The sequence below is a fragment of the Hypanus sabinus genome, chromosome 8 (assembly GCF_030144855.1).
Source record: "Hypanus sabinus isolate sHypSab1 chromosome 8, sHypSab1.hap1, whole genome shotgun sequence".
Classification (NCBI taxonomy): domain Eukaryota; kingdom Metazoa; phylum Chordata; class Chondrichthyes; order Myliobatiformes; family Dasyatidae; genus Hypanus; species Hypanus sabinus.
Window position 1 is genome coordinate 41,706,216 of NC_082713.1, and position 19,961 is coordinate 41,726,176.

Genomic DNA, 19,961 nt, shown 5'->3' on the forward strand with positions numbered 1-19,961 from the left:
TCCATGATGCTGTACTGAACTAATTACACTAGTAATTATACGCCTAGCTAAACTAATCACTTCTGCCTACAATATCCAAATTCTTCCATTCTTTGCGCATTGCTGTGCCTGTCTCAGAGCTTATTTGTCGTACTCATCTCCACTACCACACTTGGCAGCACATTCCAAGCACCCGCTGCCCTGTGTTTAACAAAAAATGCTTTGCCTTGTAGATGTTCTTTGAACTTACCTGCTCTCACCTTGAATATATGCCCTCTGGTATTAGACACTTCGACCCTGGGAAAAGATATTTACTGTCTACTCTATCTATTCCTCTCATTTTATGAACTTCTCTCTGATCTTCCCACAGCCTCTGCTGCTTGAGAGAAAACAACCCAAGTTTGCCTAACCTCTCTTCATTCCATTTTCCCTCTAATCCAGGCAGCATTCTGGTAAACCTCTCCTGCACCCTCTTCAAAACTTCCTGTAATGGGAAGACTAGAACTGAATGCAATGCTCCAAATGCAGCCTAACCAGTGTTTTATAAAGCCACAACATAACTTTCTGTTTCTTGAACTCAATTCCTCAACTAAGAAAGATAATCACGTTGTCTTTGCCCTTCTAATTTAATAGGATTGCATCAAATAACACACTGAAGTAGTCTGCCAAAGAAGATTAAGTTAAAAGAAAAAAAACAGCACTTTGAAAGACCCTTCTCCCTTTAGTCTGTTGCAGAAGCAACCCTTTTGATATAAAATATTCAATTATGGTGCTAGATTTATTGCTTAAAGCTATTAGATTTGATAATTTATTGACTCAAATAACCTGAATTCTTAGATTTTAAGACCTCAAGATAATTATAGATGAGGAAGCTGATTTGGCTGATCTGAACTGATCTATCTCGGGTGTCCCTGAAGTATCTTCACTGTAGTATCTAATTACTTCTTCAGTAACTCTAGGATTTCACTACTAATATACAGTGTCTCATTTCTTTTGTTGATCACCATGTCCTAAATTTACATTTCACTTTTTAAAACTGTGGCCCTTATCCAACATTCAGTAATTAATTACTGGTACTTTTTCCACACCAGTAACTTAGACTTCACTCTGAGTTCACCTTTTACAGCTGAAAAGTACAAGGCGCTTGGACAGTCGCATTAAACGAACATTGTGCAAAGGGCGGGATAGTGTTTTCATTTCAAGCGTCTGCTGTTGCAGTTTTTGCTTACCCTTCACATTCAGAGTCTTGTACATTAAGAATCAACTCTATTTGCAATATACATTTACATCTATTTAGAATTTACTGTAGTTTGTTGGTGTGGCTTGTAACAAGAAGAATTCAACAATTATAAAGACTAAAAAGATACAGTATATCAAAATAATAAGTTGGAGGTTAAAGTACAGATATGGAATAAAATACACACAGATACATCAATACCAGCATGTATTTACAATATAAACCGTATTATAAAATCATTATTACATTTACAATTTAATATGTACATTGTCCTCCTCTTGTATTTCACAATGCTAATTGCTTAAATGAGAGGATCCAGTTAAAATGGGGTCTACATTCTGGACCTGCTCTAGTGCTGTGAAGAGCTGCCACATCACAAACGGCTTGGGCATTCCACAAGCTGCACGTTTGCACGTAAATCATAATAAAGACATCCACATAGGAGTTGTATGGCTATGTTTGTGTGCCTTCCTGCGCTAATCTTTCACAAACACTGAAGGACCCTACAGGAAAGTCTTGGTGCATGTTTCTTGCCCTGAATTACACTTTAAATGATTTTCCTTACACTTATCATCATTTTCAGTCCATGAGTGACTTACAAGAACTAGTAAGAATTTTTTTCAGCATCTTCTTATAATTCAAATCTTCAACACTAGGGGTCAGTCTTGTGGCTCTTCTCTGCTTGGCCCCCAATCCTTGGATATCACCCTTGTACCTTGGTGATCAAAATAGATTGTTGTGCTCTAGTTAGTTTCTGATACATCACCCTACTTCTGAGCTACTAATTATCCTATCAAGTGACTGAGGTAAGGGTGAATAAATGGGTTTATTGTATAAGATGACTTATTTTTAGCAGTAAAACCAAGTCTTGTTTCCTTTTTGCACTCTCCTTTGATGTAGAACAAATTCTTCTTGAAGGAGGTATGTCGGTAAAAATCGAAATGAGAGTCACCTTGAGATAGAATTTAAACCAGTTAAGCAAAGATCTGAGAGCTAATTACTGACACTATTTTCTTAAAACATTTGAAAGTGCATATTTTAATAAGTGTAGGTGGGGTGTGAAGAAGGAGTTCCCATACTTTTCTCCCTAGTGGACTGTGGCCATTAAACAAATGAGCCTTGTTTCTGTTGGAATCAGTGAACAGTAATCGGTGAATAAATTAACCATGGAAGCAATGGGCCTAATCAACGTGCTTACACATTGTCTTCTGTCCGCCGCCTGCTGCTATGGTTCCTATGTGAATAATATCTTGCAACCTCTGAACAGCCAATTATTAGATCAGAGCAATTGGAGTGATGGGCTGTGTCACCAAGCAATTTTTCTTTTAACAGTCTGAAGGCTGTGACATGTCAGGAATGCTTTTAATTGTATTAATGGTGCTGCCCATTTGAAACTCTCAAAGATTGTCACTTTTCTTCCTTTGATGCCAATTTTCTACTCTAACTGTAGTGAATGATTCTCATTATATTGAGTCTAGAGCTACATACGATGTTACATCTCAAAGCCTTCCCAGGACCTCAAGCTATGAAGCTCTCCTTCTGTTGTTATTTCTTTCCACCAGTAATTGGTAATCATTCAACAATAAGGATTGGTCTTCCTAGTTTACCATTAATGATGGATTTTCTACACTTTCCCTGTATTGCTTCATCCTGGTGAAATTGTCAAATATTTCTCAAAACAGATCCTTTATGGAAGCTTGAATGAGAAAATCCAAATATTTTTTCTTAGAAAACATAGAAACACAGAAAACCTACTGCATAATACAGGCCTTTCGGCCCACAATGCTGTGCCGAACATGTCCTTACCTTAGAAGTTACCTAGGGCTACCCATAGCACTCTATTTTTCTAAGCTCCATGTACCTATCCAGGAGTCTCTTAAAAGACCCTATCGTATCTGCCTTCACCACTGTTGCCGGCAGCCCATTCCATGCACTCACACCGTGTGGGAAAAAAACTTATCCTTGACATCTCCTCTGTACCTACCTCCAAGCACCTTAAAACTGTGCCCTTTTGTGCTAACCATTTCAGACCTGGGGGGAAAAGCCTCTGATTATCCACACGATCAATGGCTTGCATCATCTTGTACATCTTTATCAGGTCACCTCTCATCTGTTGCTCCAAGAAAAAAAGGCCAAGTTCACTCAGCCTATCCTCATAAGGCATGGTCCCCAATCCAGGCAACATCCTTGTAAATCTCCTTTGCACCCTTTCAATGGCTTCCACATCCTTCCTGTAGTGAGGCGACCAGAACTGAGCACAGTACTCCAAGTGGGGTCTGACCAGGGTCCTATATAGATGCAACAATATTTCTTCAGGAAACAAGTGATTTTTAAAAATGTTAGGTGGACAGTGCTGAGACAATCCACCTTGTTTCTTCACCTACCCTATTGTATATAACCATACAACAATTACAGCACGGAAACGTCTCGGCCCTTCTAGTCCGTGCCAAACGCTTACTCTCACCTAGTCCCACCTACCTGCACTCAGCCTATAACCCTCCATTCCTTTCCTGTCCATATATCTATCCAATTTTTTTTTTAAATGACAAAATCAAACCTGCCTCTACCACTTCTACTAGAAGCTCGTTCCACACAGCTACCACTCTCTGAGTAAAGAAACACTCTCTTGTTACCCCTAAACTTTTGCCCACTAACTCTCAACTCATGTCCTATTGTTTGAATCTGCCCTACTCTCAATGGAAAAAGCCTATCCACGTCAACTCTATCTATCCCCTTCATACAGTAATTTAAAATAATTCTATCAAGTCCCCCCTCAACCTTCTACGCTCCAAAGAATAAAGACCTAACTTGTTCAACCTTTCTCTGTAACTTAGGTGCTGAAACCCAGGTAACATTCTAGTAAATCTCCTCTGTACTCTTTCTATTTTGTTGACATCTTTCCTATAATTCGGTACACAATACTCCACATTTGGCCTCAGCAATACCTTGGACAATTTTAACATTACATCCCAACTCCTATACTCAATGCTCTGATTTATAAAGGCCAGCATACCAAAAGCTTTCTTCACCACCCTATCCACATGAGATTCCACCTTCAGGGAACTATGTACCATTATTCCTAGATCACTCTGTTCTACTGCATTCCTCAATGCCCTACCATTTACCATATATGTCCTATTTTGTATATGTACCCCTGTCTTCTCTTTGTCCCTTTGCTTCTCCGTCTGCCTCTCTTTCACCTTATCACCCACCTTATTCTTCTCCAAATTGTCCTCTTTCCTAACTTCCCTCACACGGCCACTTGCTAACCATCCACCCCACGACATCTCAATCACCCTCTGACTAACTCATAGTTCCCTCTGCGCTGCTCTTGTTCTCTTTTTATTCATCTCCCCATCTTCTTCTGCCAGTCTTAACTCGGCATTCTCTCCTTGGCTCTCCTCTTATCAGCTGTTAAGCTGAATTTCTGATTTTTTTTGGTGCTTCAGCACAGTAAAGTGGATTGTGCCGACAGCTGCCTGTCATAGTTTACAGGCACAATCTGTCATCAATCCCATCTTGTATGCTTTAAAGCTGCCATCTAATGAACTTAATTGCATTATAGGTTTTCTGTTTAATATCCTCTCATAGCAGAAACAAAATAAATTCATTGACACCAAATGCCTAAGATTTTTAATAAGGTACTGAAACCTTGTGTTTGCATATGGGGGGAAAGATGGGCAGGGAGAAAAGTGAGGTGGGAGAGTTTGAAGCACAAACGACTCGCAAAATAGAACTAGTTCCTAGGTTGTCATCATTTCATTGCCCTGGATAAGTTCCATTGGTTCTTGGCTCAAGTTTGTCAGGTAACATATAGGAAAACAAAACTCTGCATTTGTATAACACATCGTGAAGTCCCTTCAGCCATATTGCAGGAAAAAAATGTATCTGTAATACAGTGGCTATTGTGCAGGCAAACCTCAGATTGCAAGGGTCTGTTCTTATTTTTGCTGGTCATTGGTGATGTTACAAAGTTTTGTCTGTTCCTGTGAGTTTTTTCATCAGGGAAACATTGAAATTATCCATGTCCTGTGTGTTGTTTAGTAAAGTCCAGGATTGGCAATTAACACTGAAGAGTGGAGAATCCATGATCTCTTGTCATCTTAGAGTGTGGAGATATACCACATTCCCTGACCGTAGTGTGCAGGCTGACTTGCTTGTTTGAAAGAAGAGTGTTGAGAAGCCAAATGATTTTCTGCCTTTAGGATTCCAAAGAGCCTAGCTATGATGGCCCACTGCTATTTTTAGAATTTTAAGAGGATTAATGTAGAAGTTGACGAGCTGTTTTTGCCTTGCCCAGAACAGTTGCAGTAGAGGACATTGACTAATTTGAAAAGCACAATGAGGAGGGAAATCTGGATCGGAATTGAATCTGTGGAGAAGATATTTCAGTGGGTGAGCCATCAATCTGTTTGAGACGGCTTTTAGCAAGTTGAAGTCACACAGTTGTGAAGCACAGGATTCCACACAAACAAACTTGGCAAATTTCACACCCTTCTCCCAGCGATGACAGATGCTACTTTTAATTGTAGTTTTCTTTAGCTTTATAAAATAGTGAATAGTGACAGAATTACTGTTTCCATCCAAGGAAGAATCCTGATCAGGACACGAGGCCAAAGGCTTGTTTTTGTTTGATAAAACTGTTTCCTTTTGGATTTCCTTAAACTTGTCATTGCTTCTTTGTTAAATTGAACAACTTAAAAAATAAAATTTCCTAAGCTTTTGTCTGACTAAAGATTAGCTAAATTACGAGCGCTATGAGCACAACTGGGTGTAAATGGAAGTCCTGGTGAATGAGATGACGAAGAGCTAATTTCAGATATCCAGTGTGGGTGGCCAAAGATACAACTGCTGATGCACAAAAGAAAATATCAAAACCATCACAGAACAGAATACTTCCCTCCCGCCCTCCACTCTCCGGGTGTCTTGTTTGTGGAAATGGTCCTGTTTCCTGGCTGTTTTGATTCTGTTTGAATTCCACTCTAGACTGCTTTCTGTGCCAAACCCCACTGGGCACATCTTTTAAATGAGACCAGGTTTTAATGACAGGACAAGAGAATGCATAATCCCAGGGGAAGAACTACATCTTTTATACCTTTCTTCCACTCCTTTTTCTTATTTTTCCATGGCTGGCTGTTGACCTCTCACCAGGAAGATCTACTCTTTCTCTTGGATGCAGTCCGATAGGCTGAGTTACAAAAGAAAAATTGAGATTAATCTCCCAGGAAATCGGATAACCTTAAAGCAATTTAGTGTAAGCCACAACAGTTGGGACTCATTCAGAAAAATATTCTCACGTAATTCTACCAGGACATCATTAAATTGCAGTTTTTTTTAAAACGATTGCAGGGGATTTAGAAGATGCAGCGTGGGGAGAATTGAGGTTGGTATTTGGGCTTAACTTCTATTTTCTGCAACTTGAGCTGAACAATCCTGCCATTTTGTTCATTTGACTCAAATCTGTGTTTAATCTTCTGTGCAACATACACAAAATGCTGAAGGAACACAACAGGCCAGGCAGCATCAATTGAAAAGAGTAAACAGTTGACGTTATGGAGCAAGACCCTTCATCTGGACACCTCCAGCATTTTGTGTGTGTTGCCTGGATTTCCAGCTTTTGCAGGTTTTCTCATCCTAGTGATTCAATTACAGATATTTTGTATCACTTTCCAAATTCACGGGAAAGATAAGTGAAGCAAAGTCTGTGTCCCCTCCTCGACCAACATAGCCAGCAGTGAGTCCTAGTTACGCTCAATTGTGTAGTCCACATCACTTAATGCTTGACATCAGAATCCCAAAAGACGCTTTGTTAAGACTGTCATGAGAAAATGTTACCTGGCAAAAAAGAAAAGATTCAAGAACGTATTCAAAACCTGGTTGAAGTGATACCACATTACCTCTGACTCCAGAAAACTCTGGCCCCTCTGGGAGGATATTGAGAACCTGAAGTCCAATAATCAGGAGTGCAGTGAAGCCCTGCGTCAGTGGCACCTCACAAACCATCCACCCGCCATCTAGTTGGCCACCTGCCCGCAGTTCCCACTTTGCTGTCACTAGCCACCGACAAAGGCACAAAACCAGAGTGAAAGCAAAGCTGCCATGAGTTCTAAAGCTCAGAACCTCGAGTAAATCCACTTCTGTCTTAAATGGGCACAACGTTTTGTCTTAGTACCAAATTTGGTGTCTCAGAAAGTTACTAAGTTGGGATAGAAAGTGCTCTCATGATTCCTTCCCATTTAAGTGTTAGAGGTTAAGGCTTATTCGCTAATCAGAGTCTGAGTTCACAGCTCCTGTCTCAAAAACATGCCGCATTCTGAGATCTGGTCAGTGCCTTTGCAGTGAGCGTTCTTCCACTGGTGGTACGATGGGACAATAGAAAATGGGAGATGAGCTGGGGAGAGGGTGCTGTAGAAGTAGGGAGAAGGCATGAAATGGAAATCAGGACAGATAATATGGCATAGTTTTGGTTAACGGGATCCTCTTGACCTGGTGCTAAAAGTGGGTCACTCCATAGAGTTCCACAGAGGCACAGGTAGCATCAACTTGCACAAAGATGCTGCAAATTGTTGTCACAGCTTTCTGTTTCCAAAAGGGCCATACTTGCTACTCCGTTTAGGGGATTAATGGAATGTGCTTCCCAATTTTCTGCTTTATTGTGAGTGGAAACGGAAGATCGTGGATTGCCACATTTTGATGCGACTTTAACGGTCGTGTCAGAAGTTTGTACCGTATATATGGATGACATTCCCATTTGTGTGCAAGGTGATAGAGATATATGATTCACTGTTGTTGAACTGTGACAGGAAGTGCCCGGTCCAACTTCCATCTGAAATGAGCGCAACATTTTAAGTCACGCATAAATCATTTTCTATGCAGGAATTACTCCTTGAAAAAAGAGAGTGCAAATATATCATATTCCAATAGCTTTTCCAGGTCTAATTGTTTTGTGGTGGAATACTAAGTGTACACAGGAGCTTTGCTAATCGAGTATGCGGTCTTGGCAGCTCCCAGGCTGATACTTCCAGCAAATAAGCTACTGACAGTCATCGTGTAGATTTAAACATGAAAAATGGCACTGAGTCAGAGGAAAGGAGGATTCGCTTCCCGTTGTGCAGTCATGTCCAGTAATGACTATAAATCCAAACAATAGTTCAGGCAACAGAGTCTGGAAACCTGATGGATTTCTCATGTACTAGAAGAGGCACAAAGCTAATTATATTTAGGACAAGGAACATTTTGATCTGTACCATCAGCTGCTATGTATGAGAAATTGATTTTTGATTATTGTCCCTGGTCTGACTAATCCAATATCGCACGTGTAGGAGAGGTTGATTTGATTGTTCTTCCTAGATGATGCATTCAGTGGTCACTTTGTTAGGTACACCTGTACATCTGTTTGTTAATGCAAATAGCTCATCCGCCATTCATCTGGCAACAACTCGATGCACAAAAGCATCCAGACATGCTCGAGAGATTCATTTGTTGGTGCCAGAGGGGGCAGCTTGAGTATCTCAGAAACTGCTGATTTCCTAAGATTGGCACACACAACAGTCTTTAAAGTTTAGAAAAAATGTTGAGGAGAAAAAACAGGAAAGTATCCAGTGAGTGGGACTTCTGTGGGCAAAAATGACTTTATTAAGCAAAAAGATCAGAGGAGGTGGCCAGACTGGTTCAAGCTGACAGGAAGATGACAGTAACTCAAGTAACCATGTGTTACAACAGTGCTGTGCAGAAGAGCACCTCTGAATTCACAGCATGTTGAACCTCGAAGTGGATGGGCTACCACAGCAGAAGACCATGAACATATACTCAGTGACCACTTTATTAGGTACAGGATATACCAGTTGTGCAGGTTAAGAGAGAAATTAATTTCTGTTCATCAACTCTAAACTTGCACAAAACTATGAGCCACTCGTTAGTGTACCTGACAATGTTTGCATCTCCACCCTGCAAAGCCACAAGTTAAAGTTAGGTCTGTGTGCAGCTACCATGTCAGGGAAGGATTCCTTCCACTTTCATTGTCTCCTAGGTGGCTTTGAAGTCTCTGGAATTTCCATGAGTTGCTGGAGACTACAAGTTAGATCCACAATTTGTTGTTTATAGTTTACATAATCTATTCCATTGCTGCGAATGGAATCGATGCTGAACATTAGTACAATGGGTAGTTAGTACAATTGCATATTTTTACCACACGCAATCAAAGATAAATTTCTTCTTGTGACCTTATTTATAAGTTAGTTGATACACATTGCTAGCTGTATATTCCTGCTGAAGTAATATAGTAAACTCGCCTACAGTACGTTATAAAGTTACACACATTTCATGTGTGTGCACATTAAATACACATTTAAAGAAAAATAATGTTCTCTGACAGTCTTCACACAGCTACAAATAAAATTCTGAGGCCATCAGGTTAATTAAGATATTATTGTAAAACAACCATTGTGTGGGTATTCCAATTTCTCCTCTTATTGCGTTACAGCTTTAGAAGCCTTTCCTGGGACATGGCTTCATTTTAAATCATTTAGCAATACTCCACAGTCAACATCAAGAATGTGCTAGACATCGAAATTAAGTGCTTCTTCCCTCTCACTGCCCTGTAGTTTCCTCAGCGTTGTGACGAGTTATGTTGGGTGATAAAGATTGTTCCGTATTTTGAGAAATGAATGTGGTGAATGTTTTGAAAACATCAGAAGTCTCCAATATGAAGGTAGTTTTTCAGGCAGTATATCCATCTATACATGTATGCACTGACAACATAGCCAGGATGGGCAAGCAATCAATAATGAATGTGCAACAGTTTAAATTATAGAGAGATTTCCGTAGTGTTGGCAGGATCAGGATGCAGGGAGAAAATGGGCCTTTGTAGGTAGCCATTATACAGCTCATCACTCAATAACATCCCTCAACATGGTACCAATTTCTTTAGACAAATTAACTATATGAAGAGAATGTCATCATTTTTGCAGTGGAATGTATTGATATGTGATTGAAAACTCTCAGACACGATAAATTTTAAACTTCATGTTGATCTGGTTCCAAATGGAGATGTTAAGTACTATAACAGTGGTTATAGTGTGGACGTGGCTTCACAATGAGGAGGACAATTGGGTTGAGTGGCAGAGAGCTTGTAAGTGAAGATTATAGCAGCAAACTGAAGGGGCACATGTATGCCACCACCTACAGATTCTTGTTATTGTTTCTCATTCATTGTATTACACTAGATCTGTGACTGGTGGTATGGGGCATGTTTTCACCCTGCTCCTTGTTCAAAACCATCTCCCAAGAGCAGTAAATATAAGCCTTAATGACACCCACATGATTGAAGCAAATTGTAATAATAAAGATTAAGGTTTAAAAAAAAAGAAAACTCTTAAGAAATGAGGAAAAGGTGACTTGGTGAATTTAGTCATTTTAAAACACCAATCGTCCAAGTACTTATTTTTTTTACTGGAGGAGGGAATTTCCCCTTCCTCTCATGAATTCCCATGATTTGATTTGTTATCCTCCCTGTAGTTGTGCTGTTTTAACAGGCTGTGAACAGCTCAAGATTTTAAAAAAATTATAAAAGCACTATACTGAGTCAAATTGATTTTACCACACAGTTGTCAATTCTAGTCGTTGAGAAAAATAAGCTAGGTTTTGAGACATAGCTGATTTTGAAGCTACTCATTTGTATCATGTCACGGAGATTTAACAATTCCAAGATGATTAGATTTCAGAAGTACTCCTGTCTGAAGTCTCTGACCCTCTGCGGAAGAGGACCAAACCACACAAATGTCAAAGAGAAACAGCAGACCTGCGTTAACAATTCCAGATTTTGAGGCTTGCCGATAGACTGTGATAGAATTGCTTGGATCATAAGCCTGTATGTTGCTTCAAGGTGTACTAGAAGGGACACCATTGTGAACATTATGCTTAGAGCTAGGCTCTAACTATTACCTTTAAATGGGCAGGACAGTTCATTAAAACAAACTCAGAACCAGGTAATAGATGCAGCATATTCTCTGAAACCAAGCTGCATTCTCTAGTGAGCCACCAGTTTTATTGTCTCATCCATATTGCATTAGCTAACCTTAACCCTCTTCCCGCTCCCATATATGACAAGATGAGTGAATAATTCTGTGTATGTTAATGTCAGGATTGGATTTATCATCTTAATTGCTGTACCGTTGCTGACTTTGCTTTGTAAATTCCCTCAAACTTCTACTCTCTTGAGATACTCCTTGAAATCTAATGTTTTAGATCATCTCTCCTAACATTCCCCGGTGATTCAGTCTTTCACAGTATTTGTAGCAGTTATCACTTTGTTGTCCAATTGGAAACTATGTGCTAGCTTTGTGCTGGGGGGGTCACCATCCATTCTGTTGTGCAGAATTACTATTGTGCCAGCTGCCGTGGATTCAGGTAATCTGGGTCATGAGCAATAGTAAAACTCTCTGCTGCAGCAGTCTATAATTGTATATGCCACATTTAGCCATTACACTGATGCAGGAAGAGGCCAACAAGGGTGCCATGAGGAACATGAAATGGCATGGCAGCAATAGGACCAGGCATGTCAAAAAGTGAGGTGCACCCAAACTACAAGTATGATAAGCAACTTGTAAAATCATTATCAAAGTACAAGTATGTCACCATATGCTACCCTGAGATTACTTTTCTCGCAGGCATTCACTGTAGAACAAAGAAATATAATAGAATCAATGAAAACCTACACACAAAGACTGGCAAACAACCAACGTGTAAAAGAAGACAAACTGCAATTGCAAAAATACAAACAAACGTATATGAATAAAGAAAGAGCTACTGAAATGGTTTGCTGATGATACAAAGATTGGAGGTGTAGTGGACAGTGAGGAAGGTTTTCAAAGCTTATAGAGTGATTTGGACCAGCTGGAAAAATGGGCTGAAAAATGGCAGATGGAGTTTAATGCAGACAAGTGTGAGGTATTGCACTGTGGAAGGAAAAACCAAGGTAAAACATACAAGGTAAATGGTTGGGCACTGAGGAGTGCAGTAGAACAGAGGGATCTAGGAATGCAGATACAAAATTCCCTAAAAGTGGCGTCACAGATAGATAAAGTAGTAAAAAGAGCTTTTGGTACATTGGCCTTTATAAATCAAAGTATTGAGTATAAGAGTTGGAATGTTATAGTGAGGTTGTATAAGGCATTGGTGAGCCTGAATTTGGAGTATTTGGGGGAAAAGTTTAAAGGGAAAATTAAGGGGGCTTCTTCACACAGAGTGGTGGGAGTGTGGAATGAGTTGCCAGTTGAAGTGGTAAATGCAGGCTCACTTTTAACATTTAAGAAAAACTTGGACAGGTACATGGATGAGAGGTGTATGGAGGGATTTGGGCCAGGTGCAGGTCATTGGGACTAGGCAGAAAAATGGTTCGGCACAGCCAAGAAGGGCCAAAAGGCCTGTTTCTGTGCTGTGATGTTCTGTGGTTCTATTGTTCTATGAGATCACAAGTTGTAAAGTTCTTGAAAGTAAGTTCATAGGTTGTGAAATCAGTTCAGTGTTGAGGTAAGTGAAGTTACCAACGCTTGTTGTAGAACTGTGGAAATCCCAGTTAATAAAATCAAAATCTTCTACTCCTGCTGCATCTAATAGAACGATAAAGACTCACAGGAGGTGGAAGTCTGTGTGTGGCCCCATCCACGATGATGGCAAGGCCTGGCATCTGAGTTCAAAGATAAGTCTCAGGCTTTTGCAAATACCATTGACTATCAGTGGAAAATGAATGTGGTATCTCAGTTTTATTCTAATCTCTCCACCATCACATAAGATGCTATTACAGCTAGGAGTGTCGGAATTCAATTCTGATGTCATCTGTGGGGAGTCTGCTCGTCTTCCCCATGGAATGTGTGTGTATTCTCCAGATGCTCCAATTTCCTCCCACATTCCAAAGTCAAACCAGTTTGTAGGTTAATTGGTCAGTGTAAATTGTCCCGTCATTAGGCTAGGGTTAAACCAGGGATTTGCTGGACAGTGTGACTTGAGAGGTCAAAAGGGCCCATTCTGCGCTTTTAATCTCTAAATAAGATAAGCTAGTCTTGAGATAATTTAATTTACTCCAATGTAATTGCAAGAACTGGCTGAGAGTACTGAATAGAGCAATGGTGAAGAGATCAAGTTGTAACATTCCAGGTGTAAATGATTTCCAGAGCTACATGTGATTCTAGACAAGCTGCACTATTGTGGGACCTTGACATTATAATCAATCGAACATCGTGGAAAATTGTACAGGTATTTTTGAGTTCACCATAATTGGAACAACACTAATGTAGCTAGTCATCAGTCTACTTGCAATCACTAGCAAAATGATGGATGATCTTGTCATGGGTGCTATCAAACAGCATTTTCACACTGATTTCCAGGTTATCTAACATTGATCTTCTGACAAAGAATCTTATCACAAGCTTTGTTTAATTGTAAGCTAAAGAGATGATTTCCAAAAGTGAGATAAGAATCCTTTGCATTGACAAAAAGGCAGGATATGCCTGAGTATGAGATTGCAGAGCCCTGGGAATGAAGATAAAGCGACAAATAACACTTATAAGTTATGATTCCAGAGGGAAATACTTGGAACCATATCTTACACAAAGGATTGCTGAGATTATTGAAGGTCAGACACTCTGGCACCAAGGCAGCACTGCAAGAGTTCTTCAAATTATTGCCCTAGAACCAAACATCTGCTGCTTCATCAATATCTACTCTCTATTGTGATGCCAGAAGTGGGGAGCTTACTAATGCTTGGGCAATTTTCAATTACATTCATAATTCCTGAGATAATCAAGTCAGCTTATGTCTATATGAAAAAGATGCAGGCAACTTTCAGGCGGGGTGTCTGGTGTTTATAAAATACCAGACACTTTCAATCAGATAGTCCAGCTACCTACTCTGGATGATTGGAGACATTCCCATTGACTTCCAAGCCACCAGCATACTTGAGGACCACCTTGACCAGGAACTCAGAAGAGGCAACCACATAAAAACTGTTGGTATAGGAGTAGATCTGAGGACGGGTATCTTGTCATGTATATTTTATCTCCTGGTAACCCACCTTCAGCAGCACACAGCTGAGGGGTATGGTAAAGTGCTCTACTAACCTGGATGACCACTGCTCCATCCACATTCAAGATGTCTGACCCAATCCTTAACAGACTACAGGATTGGCAATGTATTCGTCACTCCCAGTTTTCATTCCAAGTACTGTGGTGTTTGTAGGTCCTGTTTGTGTCATGACAAGAAGTATGAGAGGTCACCAAGGCTTTTAAATGCCACTCAAGCTCATGATTTATTCCATTTGAGTTGAGAGTTAGGGGGCAAAAGTTTAGGGGTAACACAAGGGGGAACTTCTTTGCTCAGAGAGTGGTAGCTATGTGGAACAAGCTTCCAGTAGAAGTGGTAGAGGCAGGTTCGGTATTGTCATTTAAAGTAAAATTGGATAGGTATATGGACAGGAAAGGAAAGGAGGGTTGAGTGCAGGTCAGTGGGACTAGAAGGGCCGAGATGGCCTGTTTCCGTGCTGTAATTGTTATATGGTTATATTTCAAAGGATTTGGCATTAGGTGTGTTTGAGCACTACCAAATGTGACTTCTCTTAAGACAAACATTATTACTAATGTAGAAATACACTCGTTGGCCACTTTATTAAGTACACTTGATCATTAATGCAAATATCTAATCCACCAATCATGTTGCAGCAATTCAATGCATAAAAGCATGCAGACATGGTCAAGAGATTCCGTTGTTCTTCAGACCAAACAGAGTATTGGGGAAAACTTGTGACTTAAGTGACTTTGACTGTGAAATGATTTGGTGGTTCTAGACAGGGTAGTTTGAGTATCTGGGAAAGTGATAATTTCCTGGGATTTTCATGCACAACAAGAGTTTATAGAGAGTGGTGTGATAAACAAAAACAAAATCCAGTGAGTGGTTGTTCTGTGGTTTAAGAACTCAAATAAACCATGCGTTTATAGCAGCAGTGTATGGAAGAGCATCTCTGAGCGCAAACCATGTTGAATATTGAAGTGGATGGGCTACAGCAACTGAAGACCATGGGCATACATTTTGTGGCCAGTTTAAATAGGTACAGGAGACACCTAATAAAGAGGCCACTGAGTGTATATGGTTCATTCCAAGTTGCTAGGTCTAAAATCTCACATTTCTCATCCAATACCATATTCACAAGGGAGACTGCAGCAGTACAAGAACGCAGATCTGACCACCTTCTAAAGGGCAATTAAGGATGTTTACTTACATCCTGAAAGTGCATTGTAAAAACAATTGTCTATGAGATTAGGAGTAAGAGTTAAATTCTGGAATGAAAGTACAATTTATTATAGAAATTAAAAACAAACATGCATTTATTTAGTGCCTTTGACAAGCTCTGCACACTAAAATGGAATTCACATCTAATAAAGTACTTTTGAAATTTAATCATTGTAATTTAGGGGTATTATAATATTGTCTTTAGTTTTTGGCAACTTGCCATTTTTTGTAATAGAAAAGAGCCAAAACTCCCGTCAGTTGTTCTCTGAGCTTTTACTGTTCATTCACTCCACCAAAAATGTACTGCCTTTCATTTTATGTCGAACAAAAGACATTGAAATTGGCAATACTGGGAATGTTCTTTCTCCCTGTGGATTCTGTTCTTTGTTAAATGCTTCACATTGGTTTCCCTTTGACTCCCCTTCTCGTCTTGCTCCCCTGAATTGTCCTCTTCCCCCACAGTTCTTTCTGTAAGCTATTTCTGTTTTTCACTTCTTTTCATTTTCTGGACCTCTGTCATCTATTCCATATTCTCATTTAGTTTTTATGTTTGTCTTTGTGGATTTAATCGTTTCCCTTGCACCTCGTCTCTCTCTGTCCGTCCAGTTTACTGTCAGTTCAGACACAAACACATTTCTTCATAGTCTTTAGTTCTTTTCAGGTTATATTTTCTCCTTTCTCCATGTTGCCATCCTCTTCTGGGTTTCCATATTGTTGCCTCCTTTCCTTTGGTCCTGTCTTCCTCAACTCACCTCTCTTGATTCTCCACTCTCCAGTTTCCACTTGCCACAGTCTTGTTTTCAGACCTGTGCAGAGATAGCGCAGGACTCCTCTCAGGTCTTCCTTTGGAGTTAAGGATGACTTTATTCTGCTCCAGTTCGTGTGTGTTTTTATAGTCAAATGCATGCCCGCTACCACGGGAGTCTTGATGGAACAAGATCTGGATCCAATGTTAAAGAAGTCCAAGACAATTGAGATGAGGTTTAGCCGCATATACCTGGCACAGGTAAAAATGGAGACACATTCATGTATAGTATGCGCACACTTGTGCACACTCTGGTGACAAATGTGTCATGTGACTTTTTGCTCCTCCCTTCAGATCTTTTTCTTTGTCTCCTGTCCCTTAACTATCTCTCTGTCTCTCCTCCCTCTCTCCCTTCTTCTCAGATCCCTGTCTGCCATCTCTTTCCTCCCCCTTTCCTTTCTCCCCCTTTCCTCTCAGTTCCCTCTCCTCCCTTAGCCTCCTTCCTCTTCCATCTGCTGTCTTCCCTCCGGCCTGGTACCTTTCCACTCCCCGGCTACCACTTTCTCCCTCCCAGATCAGGCTTGCTTGCCACTCTCTACAGTCTCTCTTCACAGCACTATTGCTCCTCGATGCTTGCAACCAAGCCCAGAATCCCTGAACCTCTTTCAGAAAACCTCGAGGGAACCTTCGGCTCCCCACCTGGTGCTGCTGCCTTTTGGTATTCTTCACTTTCCCAGTGCTCATGGTCAGCTTGGTTCTTGGAGGGCAGATTTATTTTGTGGGACATCTCAGTCATCTTCCCTTGTCACTCGGCTCACACACGCACGGTATCTGATTGTCACAATGCCTTTAAATCCATGGGGGTTATGTCTCCTTGGTTAACGCCTATACTCGTGCTTTTTTTGTCACCTAAGCAGACTTTACATCCACTCTGCTTCCCATCAAGGAATAAAGTATGCCACTGAGGTATTGCCAAGGATTTGCTGGAGTGAAGTAGACCATTATGCCGAAGCAGCTTTGTGTGCATTTGCAAATTATAACAAGTTTTTAGTACACAAGGCAGTAATACGTTGCTCATTTAATATTGTTCTAACATCCTTTTGGAATACTTGATGAATGGGTACGACATGATTCAGTAATGCTTCATGTTATATATATATAATACACAGGCTGCATGGAATTTGTCAAAGATTTTGAGTAGCCTTCTCTGATGAAAGTCTTAAACAAAATTAAATTTTATGACAAAGTGATTTTCAGGCAATCTAATCTCAAAGCAGCCCTAGTGTCTTTTGGTTTAAGTAAAGTTAGGATGAAAAGATGATAAATACACATCAGTGCATGAAACTTTACCCAAACCAAAATGTAATGACAGTGTTCTCTGAGGAGAGCCCACCCAAGTGCTTGGCTCTGATGCTAAATTTCCTGGCTTCCAAATTTGCACTGCAATGTCATATTTCTAGAAACATGTTTTTGGTCAGGTACCAATGCCTGAATACGAACATTTTATTTTTTTCTCTTTAAAAATGAGTTCTGTGTTGGGTTAGCTTCCTCCTCCTGTGCCAAACCTTCAAGAGTATCTGGTTATTTTCCTGTGGGAGTTTGTTTGTCAATGTTAATCATTCTCCCCATCCAAACTATCTCCCAATCCCACCCAAACATTCATCTTCTTGTCCAGTCCTTTGTTGGATATTGCATGTTGCATTTCATGCATATCTCTGGTTTATTTCTTTTAATTGGCAGCAGCTATCTGTACTTTGAATGTTCTTATTTCCCCGGTGTTTTATTTTGTACATGACCATAATTAAGTGATGCCCATTATTCTAAGCTGATGCATATCAGAACACATTACACATCTCATTTGTTTTGAGTTCCTATTCATGCAATCTCCAATTTCATATAAAATGCCTGATTTAACTAATGAACTGGGCAATATTTTCCAAGCCAATATCAAAAAATGCTCTGAATTTGGAGTTCCACTTTATTTGGTGGATTCTGCATTTAGCACTCATGTCCATTCAGGAGAGTTAAAAATCCTGCAAAATTTAAAAATTCAACCCTTTTTATAATTGGTGACTTACAGAGTTAAATAAGTCCCCAGAGATACTGACATTACCTTCTGAGTGAAATATGTGACACATTAAAATCTCAAACTGGCAAATGCCGACCACTACACAGTAAAATTGCAGTGGAGAACCTTTTCATTTCTACCACCTTATTGACACTTTATTGTTTTACTGGGACTTGGGGGAGAAAAGTCATACTCTCCATATTTTTTGATACCAAGATAGTGATGAGTGTAATGAACATTGATGACATTAATACACGTGGGAATGATAATGGGGGGAAAAAATGTCAGTCCTGCTAGCATGAACACCATCCAGACATAGAAATGACCACCATCAAGCTAAGATGTATGATTATTGCATAAAGACTGGCACATGTATATACAATGTCTAGATTATAATTTGTTCAATTTATTATCTTTAAACACAGCTACCCATGAGACATAGTTTACTAAAAACAGTTATCTCCACCACTGACAGAAGTTTCCTTTGTGGCCTGTTACTTGTTATTGTCATGATGAGCAGAGACATATGTGCTGTGAAATTCCGAAGAATATGTCCGGTTTATGGGTGATTAAAATGGCATGATGGTACCAGTTTTGTGCAGGTAGACCTACAGTGTGACTTCATACACATCTTGTTGGTAAAAGTATTTGCATGCCCATAGTCAATGCCTGTATGAAATAATGTAAAATAAGCAAGTTCTGCTGCAAGTATCATGGAATGCTAATTTGACTTCAGTACTTTCATTAGAGTTGACCTCCACTCTTATGGATACGTAAATGTGCAACACAGGGAGGTATGTTGATGAATATATATATATTTGCAATGTGCTTCATTGTTTGTAATTACTGAAGAGTTTTAATGTAGATTTTCCACTCCCGAGAATATGTTTATAATGAGCTAGGTTGCTTATGCTTTGAGAAAAGTTGGGCTTGGTTGTACCAATAGTCTTTTCTCATTCAGTACTTTATTTGATCTGTTGAAAGAGATTCTCTTTAATCCACCCTCATTATTGGAGTCAGTGGATCAATGGCTCTAATATTAACACTTGCTAATAGTATAGCACTGGTTAATTCATATTACATTCTTTGAACCATCTATCACCAGTTTGGAAAACAGTATGACAGTATCCAGCAGAGATGAGTGTGCAGGCTGACATTTTCTTCTCTTGTATATCAAAAACACTTTGTTGAAAATAGTCTAAATGTCAGACTATGCCTTGTCTGTATAGGTCACTTACTTCCAATGCATATCTCTAAAATGAATTTGAAATGTGGTCTGACTTTGAATGTTAATGGACCCTTTTGTATTTTTAAAAAATCCACCACTTTTCAACTGATGTGACTTTTTCAGCACATCCGTCCCAATTTTCTTCACCATGGATGGTGTTCTATAACAAATACACAACAAACCACTTTATATCTTCTCAAACATTAAGAAGTATTTTTATGTGAAACCCTCAATTACTTTAAATTGCTGTTGTCACCTATAATTGTCCGTAACCTTTAACTTTACCCAGTGTTATAAATAAAATACCTTCTGAAACAGATCAAGCCACTTAATTGTACAGCTGCCACTACACTGAAATGGAAAGAATAAAACTAGCAAGATCAGCTGGCATTGATCTAGGTATTGAATCTGGACACAAAAATGT

The 19,961-nt window shown here is 39.7% G+C and overlaps 1 protein-coding gene across 5 annotated transcripts in view; it reads left to right on the top strand.

Annotated features, from left to right (window-relative positions):
- efnb1 (ephrin-B1) overlaps positions 1-19,961 on the top strand; it is a 269,311-nt gene that overhangs the window by 204,231 nt on the left and 45,119 nt on the right. The gene's annotated exons all lie outside the window — the stretch shown is intronic.